The sequence below is a fragment of the Molossus molossus genome, unplaced genomic scaffold, assembly GCF_014108415.1.
Source record: "Molossus molossus isolate mMolMol1 unplaced genomic scaffold, mMolMol1.p scaffold_m16_p_3, whole genome shotgun sequence".
Taxonomy (NCBI): Eukaryota; Metazoa; Chordata; class Mammalia; order Chiroptera; family Molossidae; genus Molossus; species Molossus molossus.
The window spans coordinates 124,847,995-124,859,778 of record NW_023425366.1 but is presented as its reverse complement, the minus strand read 5'-3'; the positions used below and the strand labels follow the sequence as shown (position 1 = coordinate 124,859,778).

At 44.8% G+C, this 11,784-nt stretch overlaps 1 pseudogene; it reads left to right on the top strand.

Moving 5' to 3' along the window:
• Nucleotides 1-6,388: 6,388 nt before the first annotated feature.
• LOC118642645 lies at nucleotides 6,389-7,356 on the top strand (annotated as a pseudogene).
• Nucleotides 7,357-11,784: the final 4,428 nt, after the last annotated feature.

The following is an 11,784-nucleotide window of genomic DNA, read 5'->3' as shown; positions in this document are numbered from 1 at the left end:
GCACGATGAACTCTCACGCCAATTTCAGCCATCCAGCTCTGTCCTGCCAGGAAGTGAATCATCCCTTTGTCCAGCCTATAGTCACTGAGTAGCTGTCCCTTATCAAAGACACACCACACTCACGTGGCCTTTACCACAGCATGTTGTTATGACTGTTCCATTTTATAATTGGTTATTGTCATGCATCTCTTACTGTGCTAACTTATACAACTTTAAATTAAAAGTTTAATTTATTAAACTTTTTTACAGATATGTATGCATAGGAAAAAACATAATATATACAGGGTTCGGTACTATCTTCGGTTTCAGGCATCCCCTGGGGGTCTTGGAATGTATCCCCACAGATAAGGAAGGACAACTGTACATGTCATAGAACAAATATTTGGGGGAAACATATATATGTATGAAAAGAAAGGAAGGAGAAAGAAAGAAAACCATAAAAGCCTTACTTCGCCCAGCTAGTGTGGCTCAGTGGTTGGACGTCCACCCACGCACCAAGGGGTCGCCGATTTGATTCCCAGTCAGGACACATGCCCATGTTGCGGGCCAAATCCCCAATGGGAGACATGCAGGAGGCAGCCAACTGATGTTCTCTCTCATCGATGTGTTCATCTCTCTCTTCCTCTCCCTTCCTCTCTCTCCAAACAATAAAGAAAAAAGTTTTATTTTATCCTCACCCAAGGACATTTTTGCATCTATCTTCAGATAGAGAGGGAGGAAGTGAGGGAGGAAAAGACAGAGAGAAACATTAAAGTGAGAGAGACACATCGACTGGTTGCCACCTACTCGACCCCAACCATGGCTGGGGACAAATTGCAACTGAGGTACTGTCCTTAGTGGGAACTGAACCCAGGACTCTCTGGTCCGCAGGCGGTGCTCCAACCGCTGAGCCAAACCGGCCAGGGCTGCAAATAGTTTTAATATTGCAGATCCTTTAAAAGGGTTTGGGAACCCATAGAGGTCCCTAGACTTCACTTTGAGAACTGCTAGATTGTTATGCTGTGGTAATAAACAACCCCAGAATCTCAGAGGCTCAACACACATGGGTTTACTTCTTACTTGGACGTCATGTCCACTGAGGGCGGATTGGGGGCTCGCTCTCCATCATTCTTATTCTCGGGCCAGCCTGGAACATTGCTTGTTATTCAAAGGGAAAGTAAGCACTAGAATGCCTCAGAATTAAAGCTTTGGCCTACTAGCTGCCCGTGTCATTTCCACTCAGCTTTCACCAGAACTAGTCATGTGGCTCTCCCCTGCCACAAGGGTGTCAGGAGGTGCAATCCTTCCCATGCGAAAATGATCCTTTCTCCTTGAAGAGATTTTTCTTTTTAATAGGAGGAGAAATTGTCTTTCTTAGAAGCCCCAGCAGACTTTCCCTGGGTCAGAATTTGATCAATCACTGCTAATGAGTAGTGTTAACCCAAGAGGCTCAGACCCATCACTACACACCCCCTGGGCAGGGATTAAGGGACCTACATACATCAACATATCGCTGCCCATCCATTGGCTGAAGAAAACTGGGGTCTAGTTAGCAAGAAAGGAGAGAAATCGCTTCACAACGTTTCCCTCTCATTTTTGATTTGGTTTTCTCTCACACCAGCCATCATCACAAATCAGCTTATTGAAATAGGCAAGAAACATACTTAGGATATATGTCTTAAAAGGGGAGATTTCCCTCAAAGCAACACTTGCCTAAGAGTTATCAAAACTGAATATTGTATTTCATCGCTACTAGCTCTAACCAGCTGAAGCTAATTAACAGGTGTGGGCTTTGAGAGACTCCTGCATGCCAGACACTTATTAGACCTAACTCTTCCCTGACAAATAAGCAATGAAACTTGTCTTAACCAATTGGGTCAGACCTATGAACTCATTCCATTCTATTCAAAGTGTTAGTTTTTAATTATTAATTAGCATATTACCATGAAAACTTCTTCCTAATATTCAAAACTCTCTTGACTTCTCCCTCTCAGCATCCCTCCCAGTGAATTTCTTCTGCTTGCCTTTCTTTTTTTTTCTTTCTTTTTTTAATTGATTTTTAGAGAGAGAGAAAGGGAGAGGGAGAGAGAAACAATGATGTGATAGCAAAACATCAATCGGCTGCCTCCTGCATGCCCCCTACCAGGATTGCAGCCTGCAGCCCAGGAATGTGCCTGACTTGGGTTGAACCAGCAACCTTTCAGTGCACAGGACGATGCCCAACCAACTGAGCCACACCAACCAGGGCTCTAAAATTTTGATGATTTTTAAAAAATTTATTGATAATGTTTAGCCCTGGCCGGTTTGGCTCAGTGGTTGGAGCGTCAGCCTGCGGTCCGGAGAGACCCAGGTTCAGTTTCCACTGGGGGCGTGTACCTCAGTTGCAGTTTGTCCCCAGCCCTGGTTGGGTCATGTGGGTGGCAACCACTCGATGTGTCCCTTTCACGTCTATGTTTCTCTCTCTCTCTCTTCCTCCCTCCCACTCTATCTGAACAAAATGAAAAATGTCCTCGGGTGAGGATAAAAAAATAAATAAAATAAAATGTATTGATAATCTTTAGAATGATCAAATTTTAGCTTTTTAGAATAATTTTTAATGGGAATTTGGTACACAATTTGACCATCCAGAAAAAGGGTCATTAAACTTTTTCTGTAAAGGGCAGATAATGTTTTAGGCTTTGTAAAGGTCTCTGTTACAAGTACTCGACTCTGCCTTTATAGCACAAAAGCAGCCATAGATAATAATACATAAATGAATGGAAGTGACTGTATTCCAATAAAACTTTATTTACAAAAACAGGCTGATGACTGGATTTGGCCCAGTGGGAGGGGGACATAATTTGCCAACTCCTGAAATAGAATTAAAGCCACTAAACAATAGTCTATTATAAAAATCAACATAAAAGCAAGGTAGAAATTAAGTCAGAGATCCTTAGCTGTGTTCAAATCTCCCAGATGGAGCTCTCTGCAGAATGGTCACTAGCAAAAAGGGATCAAAAAGCCACATAGTTCTTTCTACGAGCAGATTGAGGCTAAATACAAATTGACCTGTTGTACCCTAGACAGTTCATGTACCTAACCAAGGCGGTGGCCATTACTGATTAAAAATTTAACATCATTGCCCTGGCCGGTTTGGCTCAGCGGTTAGAGCATCGGCCTGCGATCCAGAGAGACCTGGTTTCGGTTCCCGCTAAGGGCACGTACCTCGGTTGCAGTTTGTCCCCGGCCCTGGTTGGTCATGTGGGTGGCAGCCACTCGATGTGTCCCTTTCATGTCGATGCTTCTCTCTCTCTCTCTCTCTTCCTCTCTCTCCTTCCCACTCTATCTGAATCTCCTTCCCACTCTATCTGAACAAAAAATGGAAAAATGTCCTCGGGTGAGGATAAAAAAAAAAATAATAACATCATTTATAGGAAAAGTCAGGTATCAAGGAATCCAACCCAATTCTAAAACCAGGATACAAGGTGGGTGCCCCTCTGTGGGTAACTATGAGAAATGCCGATCCTTCAGAGGCCAAGGCTGCCAGAGTCACCAGCAGACCACTATTCCTCCCAACTGGCCCAGCTTGAGTCAGTTGTCCTGGACCAGGAACTGGCCAGGGAGCTAAGGTTGTGTCCTTCAAAATAACATAGTTTCCCTGACCAGTCTAGTTTAGTTGGCTAGAAGGTGGTTAGAGAGCATCATCCTGTGCACCGAAGGATTGAGGGTTCAATTCCCAATCAAAGCACATACCTAGGTTGCAGGATACCCAGTCAGGATGCATACAATTGATGTTGCTCTCTCACATCAGTGTTTCTCCCTCTCTCTCCCTTTCTCTATCTCCCTCCCCCTTCCTCTCTCTCTAGAATCAATGAAAAATATATCCTTGGGTGAGGATTAAAAAATAAATAAATAAATAAAATTTATTTTAAAAATAACTGATAGTACGAAATTGGAAAAAGCAGTCAGGAACCTGTTTATTTGAGGCATTTTAGGCCATACTGAGGAGTTGGTTTCTTTTTTTTTTTTTTTTTTTTTTTTTTTTTATCAACACCTTATGACATTTTTCTATTTTTTTGTTCAGGTAGAGTGGGAGGGAGAGAGAGGAACAGAGAGAGAGAGAAACATCGATATGAAAGGAACACATCGAGTGGCTGCCACCCACACGACCAACCAGGGCCGGGGACAAACTGCAACCAAGGTACGTGCCCTTAGCGGGAACCGAACCCGGGTCTCTCTGGACCGCAGGCCGACGCTCTAACCGCTGAGCCAAACCGGCCAGGGCGAGGAGTTGATTTCTTATGCATAAGAGTCACCCTAGCCGGTGTGGCTCAGTTGGTTGGGCATTGTCCTGTGCACCAAAAGATGGTAGGTTAGATTCCTGGTCAGGGCACATACCCAGGTTTCGGGTTCAATCCCTGGTCGGGGTGCATACAGAAGACAACTAATCAATGTTACTCTCACACATAGATGCTTCTCTCTCTCTCTTTCTCTCTCTCCCCCTCTCCCTTCCTCTTTCTAAAATCATTTTTTTAAACTGTGATTATGTATAGGAGCCTTGAACATCTACAGAAGATTTTTTTAAACAGGGGCAAACAATTTTCAAATTTGATCTATAGCAGCTAAGTCCCTACTCCTGTGGGCCAGGGGAGCACGTAGGAGGAATGGTCATTGTAAACTGAAAAAATTATCTAGAATAGTGGTTATCCACCATCAGGACTTTCTGCATCAATCGAAATGTTCTAGATTGAGCTGTCCAGCATGGTAGCCACTGGCCACATGTGGAACTGAGCATTTGATACGTGGTTAGTGAGCCTAAGGAATTGAATTTTAAATTCTACTTAATTTTAATTGTAATTTTAGTAGCCACGTGTGGTTAGTGACCTCTGTAGTGGACAGTATAGGCCTAGAAGTTCAGCACATGTAGCTCTAGTCCCTTGGGAGCTCTTGGGATTCAATGAAGACCTCAGTATCCTTATAATAATGCACCTATTTTTTTCAATATTTTTTTTAAGAGCGAGAAAGAGAGAGAGAGATAGAAACATCAATGTGAGCAAGAACATCGATCAAGAGAGAACATGTCCCCCACAACCCTGGCTTGTGCCCTGACCTGGAATCAAACCGGAACCTCTCAGTCCATGGAATGACGCTCAATTGATTGAGCCACACCGGCTGGGCAATGCACCTATTTTTATTAAGGTAGTCTGAAAGGGTTTCTGCTACCTACAGCTTCCCTCCTCACACACTCTTATTTAGATGTTTAGAATTCTGAGCCCTGGCTGGTTTGGCTCAGTGGTTAGAGCGTCGGCCTGCGGTACAGAGAGACCCGGGTTCGGTTCCCGCTAAGGGCATGTACCTCGGCTGCAATTTGTTCCCGGCCCTGGTTGGTCGTGCGGGTGGCAGCCACTCAATGTGTCTCTTTCACATCGATGTTTCTCTCTCTCTCTCTCTCTTCCTCTCTCTCCCTCCCACTCTATCTGAACAAAAAATGGAAAAATGTCCTTGGGTGAGGATAAAAAAAAAAAAAGAAAAATTCTGAGACATCATAAATTAAATTACAGTGGGCAGAAGAGTGAGAAAAAGAGGCAGGAGTAATTAACCAGTTAATAGCTGTGGGCCAATGAGCAAAAGACTGCTGCATTCCTGGGTGTGTGTTAGGACGTTTTTTTGTTTTTGTTTTTGTTTTTATCCTCACCTGAGGATATTTTTCCATTTTTTGTTCAGATAGAGTGGGAAGGAGAGAGAGAGAAAAAAAAAACATCGACATGAAAGGGACACATTGAGTGGCTGCCACCCGCACGACCAACCAGGGCTGGGGACAAACTGCAACCAAGGTACATGCCCTAAGCAGGAACCGAACCCGGGTCTCTCTGGACCGCAGGCCGACGCTCTAACCGTTGAGCCAAATCGGCCAGGGATGTGTTAGGGCTTTGACTCAAGCTCCAGGCAGCTGTTAGCCACCACTGGACATCACCACTGAATACGCATGAACTTGTAGGACTGTTGTCAGTAACCAGTCAAGAGTGGCATTTCTTCCTTACGGACTGTGCACTATCCTAGAACTGCCCCCTTCACCTTTTCCCACCCCCGTCTGTAGTGTGTAAATTCTTTCCAAACTCCTTTTCCAAAGCACTGTATAAAAGTGCTCACCCTTGCCCTGGTCGGTTTGGCTCAGCAGTTAGAGCATCGGCCTGCGGTCCAGAGAGACCTGGGTTCAGTTCCCGCTAAGGGCACGTACCTTGGTTGCAGTTTGTCCCCGGCCCTGGTTGGGTCATGCGAGTAGCAACCACTCGATGTGTCCCTTTCGTGTTGATGTTTCTCTCTCTCTCTCCCTCCCACTCTATCTGAACCAAAAACGAAAAAATGTCTTCGGGTGAGGATTTAAAAAAAAAAAGTGCTCACCCTCAGAAGTGCTCACCCGGAAACAAAAATGGCTATAGCCAGCGGTTTCTACCTGCGTTATGTAGGGCACAGGGCAAGTTTGGACACAACTTTTTGAAGTTCGAGTTTCAGCAGGATGCAATTTTTGCTGTAATCAATTGAGTTTTTCCCCACCCCCCACAGAAAAGCTTAGATCTGCCAACAACAGCAATTATAAAAAATGATGTCATGCTGAGAAAAGAGGCTTAGGTATATAAGAATGTAATGGAAGAACTGAAGAGAATTATTGATGACGGTAAAATTACCAACGAGAAGGATGCTTTTTGTGGTCTCCCCCTGACAAGGCTGGCAGACAGGAGCTTGAAATTGTATTGGGAGATGAACACACTTCTTTTACTACATCAAAATAGGTTCTCTTAGTCCTGGTCAGTTTGGCTCAGCGGTTAGAGCGTCGGCCTGTGGTCCGGAGAGACCCGGGTTCGGTTCCCACTAAGGGCACGTACTTCGGTTGCAGTTTGTCCCCGGCCCTGGTTGGTCGTGCGGGTGGCAGCCACTTGATGTGTCCCTTCACGTCGATGTTTCTCACTCTCTCTCCCTTCCTCTCTCTCCCTCCCATTCTATCTGTACAAAAAATGGAAAAAATATCCTCGGGTGAGGATTAAAAAAAAAATAGGTTCTCTTATTGATATAAATCAGTCAAAGGATCCTGAAAACCTTCAAGTCTTTTACTATTTGGTACAGGACCTGAAACGTTTTGTTTTTATTAATTTATTTAAATGTTTTTATTGATTTTTTTAGCGAAAGAGGGAGATAAAAACATTGATGTGAGAAGCATCAATTGGCCGCCCCCACACGCCCCCTGCTGGGGGTTGAGGCAGCAACCCGGGCATGTGCCCTGACCAGGAATGGAACCTCTCAGTCCATGGGGTAATGCTCAGTCCACTGAGCCACACCAGCCAGGGGAAATGTTTCATTTTTAGTCTTATTGGATTACACTTCAAGATTAAACCAATTTAAATTGTGTGTGTTTTTGAAGCTGTATTATATTTAATTAAGGGACAGATAAGGGAGGGTTTGTGTGTCATTTAAATATTGGGATTTTTATGAAATGAGAAAATACATAAACAGGCTTAATTGTTATTTTCATTTGTGTCCAAATTGGTTGGAAAGTCCCCCACACACATTAAATTCTATCTATAAAAACCACCTTTCACTGAAATTTTGCTCTAATAAAACTTATCGAAAACTGGGGGGGGGGGGGGGGGGGGAGTGCTCGCCCTGGCTGGTTTGGCTCAGCGGTTAGAGCGTCGGCCCACCGACCAGAGAGAGTGGGGTTCGGTTCCCACTAAGGGCACGTATCTCTGTTGCAGTTTGTCCCCGGCCCCGGTGGCGGTCGTGTGGGTGGCAGCCATTCGATGTGTCTCTCTCACGTCAATGTTTCTCTCTCTCTCTTCCTCCCTCTCTCCCTCCCGCTCTATCTAAAGATACATGTAAAAATGTCCTCTGCTGAGAATTAAAAAAAAAAAAAAGTGCACGTTAACTGCCCGACCTGCTTGTCTTTTCCACCTGGCGCTGCTGCTGGTGGTTTAGACTTTGTGCCCCAGGACCTGTCCTTTTCTGGCCAGCATATGGCTCAGTTAACCCCTTCTTTCAGAAACTCTTTCAGTTGTGAAAGTTTTTTGTTTAACATCTGCTATGGTATGAGTACCCAAGGTCCCACCATGCGCCATGCCCCATCTTTATCAGAAGGGTCCAGAAAGCTCTCTGAGCTCAGTCCTCCAAGTCAGGGCCTCCAACCCCGTCTCAAGACTCTTGCCCTCATTCCTGCCCTCTCCTGGAATCCTCTCTCACCCCCAAGGGCTGCAGACTCAGCCACCCAGTTCAATTTGTGTAGGAGAGCCCTACAGCTGCCCCCCACCCCCCTGATGCAGAGAGTCTCTCTCCCAGACCCCAACCCAGATCGTTCCCCCTGTTTCCCAGGAACCACCTTCCAAATGGCATATAGTGCATCTCACTAAGCTGAGGTCCTATTGAAGTAGGGCTATGCATTTGAGACCAAAGTGCTGAGTCCTGGGACAATTTCTGATTCCAGTAGGCTTCAGTTTCTTGGGGCCAGTACTGAGTGAGGGGAAGGACGATGGTGACCTGTGCCAGCGTGGTCCCTGGAAACCAGGTGATAAGAGGTAAGGGGTGGGAGGAGCTGGCACAGTGAAATGAAGGAGGAGCTGTTGTTCCTTCTGCCACAAGGGGGAGTATGAGGGGAAGGTCTTTATCGTACCCATTAATTACGTTTCTAGTGCAGATTGCAGTCAGTATAACCTCAGCTTTCATCAATGGTCTTTCAAATATGCCCATTCGTAGGGTCACTCCATTTAGTAAATGGAGAGTGTATTTTATTTTATTTTATTTTATTTTATTTTATTTTATTTTATTTTATTTTATTTTATTTTATTTCATTTCATTTCATTTATGTACGTGCCCCTAGAGGGACTCTGGTCCACAGGCCAACGCTCCAACCGCTGAGCCAAACTGGCCAGGGCTGCCTTTTTTTTTTTTTTTTAATTTTTTAATCTTTATTGTTGAATGTATTACAGATGTTCCTCATTTTCCCCCCATTGACCCCCTCCTCCCCACTCATGCCCCCCCTCCTGCCTTTTCCCACACTGTTGTCTGTGTCCATTGGTTATACATATATACATGTAAGTTCTTTGGTTTATTTCTTCCCTCCCCCCAACCCCTTTCCCTTTGAGATTTGTCAGTCTAGCAACCAATTGGTACTTCTTAATCCCTTCACCTTTTTCACCCATTCCCCCAACCCCCCTCCCATCTGGCAACCAACAAAATGTTCTCTGTATCTATGAGAATGTTTCTGTTCTGCTTGTTCATTTTGTCTGTAGATTCCATTGTTGATAGATATGTATTCATTGCCATTTTGTTTGTTCATATATTTTATCTTTTTCTTCAAAAAGACCCTTCAACATTTTATATAACAGTTTGGTGGTGATGAACTCCTTTAACTTTTTCTTGTCTGGGAAACTCTTTATATGGCCATCGATTCTAAATGACAGCTTTGCAGGATAGAGTAATCTTGGTTGTAGGTTCTTGCTTTTCATCACTCTGAATATTTCTTGCCACTCCCTTCTGGCCTGCAAAGTTTCTTTTGAGAAATCAGCTGACAGTCTTATGGGAACTCCCTTATAGGTAACTAACTGCTTTTCTCTTGCTGCTTTTAAGATGCTCTCTTTGTCTTGAACCTTTTGCATTTTGATGATGAAGTGTCTTGGTGTGGGCCTCTTGAGGTTCATCTTGTTTGGGACTCTCTGTGCTTCCTGGACTTGTATGTCTGTTTCCTTCACCAAGTTAGGGCAGTTTTCTGCCATTTTTGTTTCAAATAGGTTTTCGATTTCTCGTTCTCTCTCTTCTCCTTCTTGCACCCCCGAGATGCGAATGTTGGCAAGTTTGAAGTTGTCCCAGAGGCTCCTTACACTATCCTCATTTTTTTGGATTCTTTTTTCGTTTTGATGTTCTGATTGGGTGTTTTTTGCTTCCTTATATTCCAAATCGATGGTTTGCTTCTTGGCTTTACCTACTCTACTATTGAACCTGTGTAAATTATTCTTTATTTCAATTAGTGCCTCCTTCATTTCTGACTGGGCATCCTTCATTTCTGACTGGTCCTTTTTTATGCTCTTGAGGCCCTCACTGAGTTAATTGAGCATCCTTATAAGCAGTATTTTGAACTCAGCATCTGTTAGGTTGCTTATCTCCATTTCGCTTAGTTCCTTTCCTGGGGTTTTGTTCTGTTCTTTCATTTGGGAACCTGTTTCTTTGTCTCCTCATTTTGGCTGCCTCCCTGTGTTTGTTTCTTTTTTTTTTTTTTTTATCCTCACCCGAGGATATTTTTCCATTTTTTGTACAGATAGAGTGGAAGGGAGAGAGAGAGAAACATCGATGTGAAGGGACACATCGAGTGGCTGCCACCCGCACGACCAACCAGGGCCGGGGACAAACTGCAACCGAAGTACATGCCCTTAGCGGGAACCGAACCCGGGTCTCTCCGGACCGCAGTCCGACGCTCTAACCGCTGAGCCAAACTGGCCAGGGCTGTTTCTATGTATTATTTAATAAGAGATATGGGGCTAGCTGAGAACAAAGGCTGATTGTTTGAAAGAATTTAGGAAAACCTGAAGCAGGATCCAAGACAGGCCAATCCTATGGTTAAGCTACTGGCAATAGCTTGGGTGGGCCTGAAGGTGGGGGGTGGGGTCTCAGGAAATCTCCAGGGCGGGACAAACAGTGTGAGCCAGTTGCTGGAGTCCCAGATATGGCAGCTGTGTGGGAAGGGCTCACCAAAGGAACAAAGGCCTCTGACAGCATGTCTGTCCAGGAGAAAGCCTCCTCTCTAGCCCTCGCTCCAGTGCCAAACAGCTCAGTTCTTCCCTGTATGTCTTTGGCGCCTCTCGAGCTGCCTCCCCTCCAATCTTAGAGGGAGTGAGTCCGATAAGTCCTGTGCGGGCCCTTCAAGAGGAGCTGCCTGGGGCTCCAGCCGCCTCAACCTCCCTGAGCCTCAGTTCCCGCTGGGTTTTCCAGCCAGAAGTTATGGGGATTTCTCTTCCTGGCACTGGAATCCCGAGCGGGATGCCTGGTGTGGGACGGGGACCCCTCTGTCCTCAGGGAGGACCTTCCCAGCTGAGGTGTCCTCCTGATTTGTATCCGCCACACGTGGGTATGGGACAAGCCGGTCTGCCTCCGCCCCTCCTACCAGTCTCCATGTGGCTGCTGCTTTAATTCCGTAGTTGTAGGACATCCATTCAGCTAGATTTCAGGTGGCTTTGAATGATGGTTGTTCTGTAGTTTAGTTGTAACTTTGATGTGGTTGTGGGAGGACGGATACCGCGTTTACCTACGCCACCATCTTGATCAGAAGTCCTTTTTTTTTGAGAGTGCATTTTAGACCTCACTTCTAGTTATTTTGGAGCACATTCCAGAAAGTCTCATTCTTCTAGATTATATACAGTAATTGAGCAAGACACCAAATGGCCAAGGGAATCGAGTTGCCAGATTTAGCAAATAAAAACACAGGATGCCCAATTAAATCTGAATTTCAGAAAACACAAATAAAATTTTAGTGTAAGCATTCTCCAAATATTTTATGGTACATAGTTATACCCAAAAAATATTTGTTGATTATTGGAAATTTAGATTTAACTAAACATCTTTTATTTTTTCTGGCAAATTTACCAGGAGTTAGATCTGCTTTAATAGTTTTCCAGCCCAACCGGTGTGACTCAGTGGTTGAGCATCAACCTATGCACCAAGAGGCCACCGGTTCAATTCCCAGTCAGGGCACATGCCCAGGTTGTGGGCCAAATCCCAAGTGGAGGTGCATGCAGGAGGCAGCCAATTGATGTTCTCTCTCATCAATGTTTCTATCTCTCTCTCCCT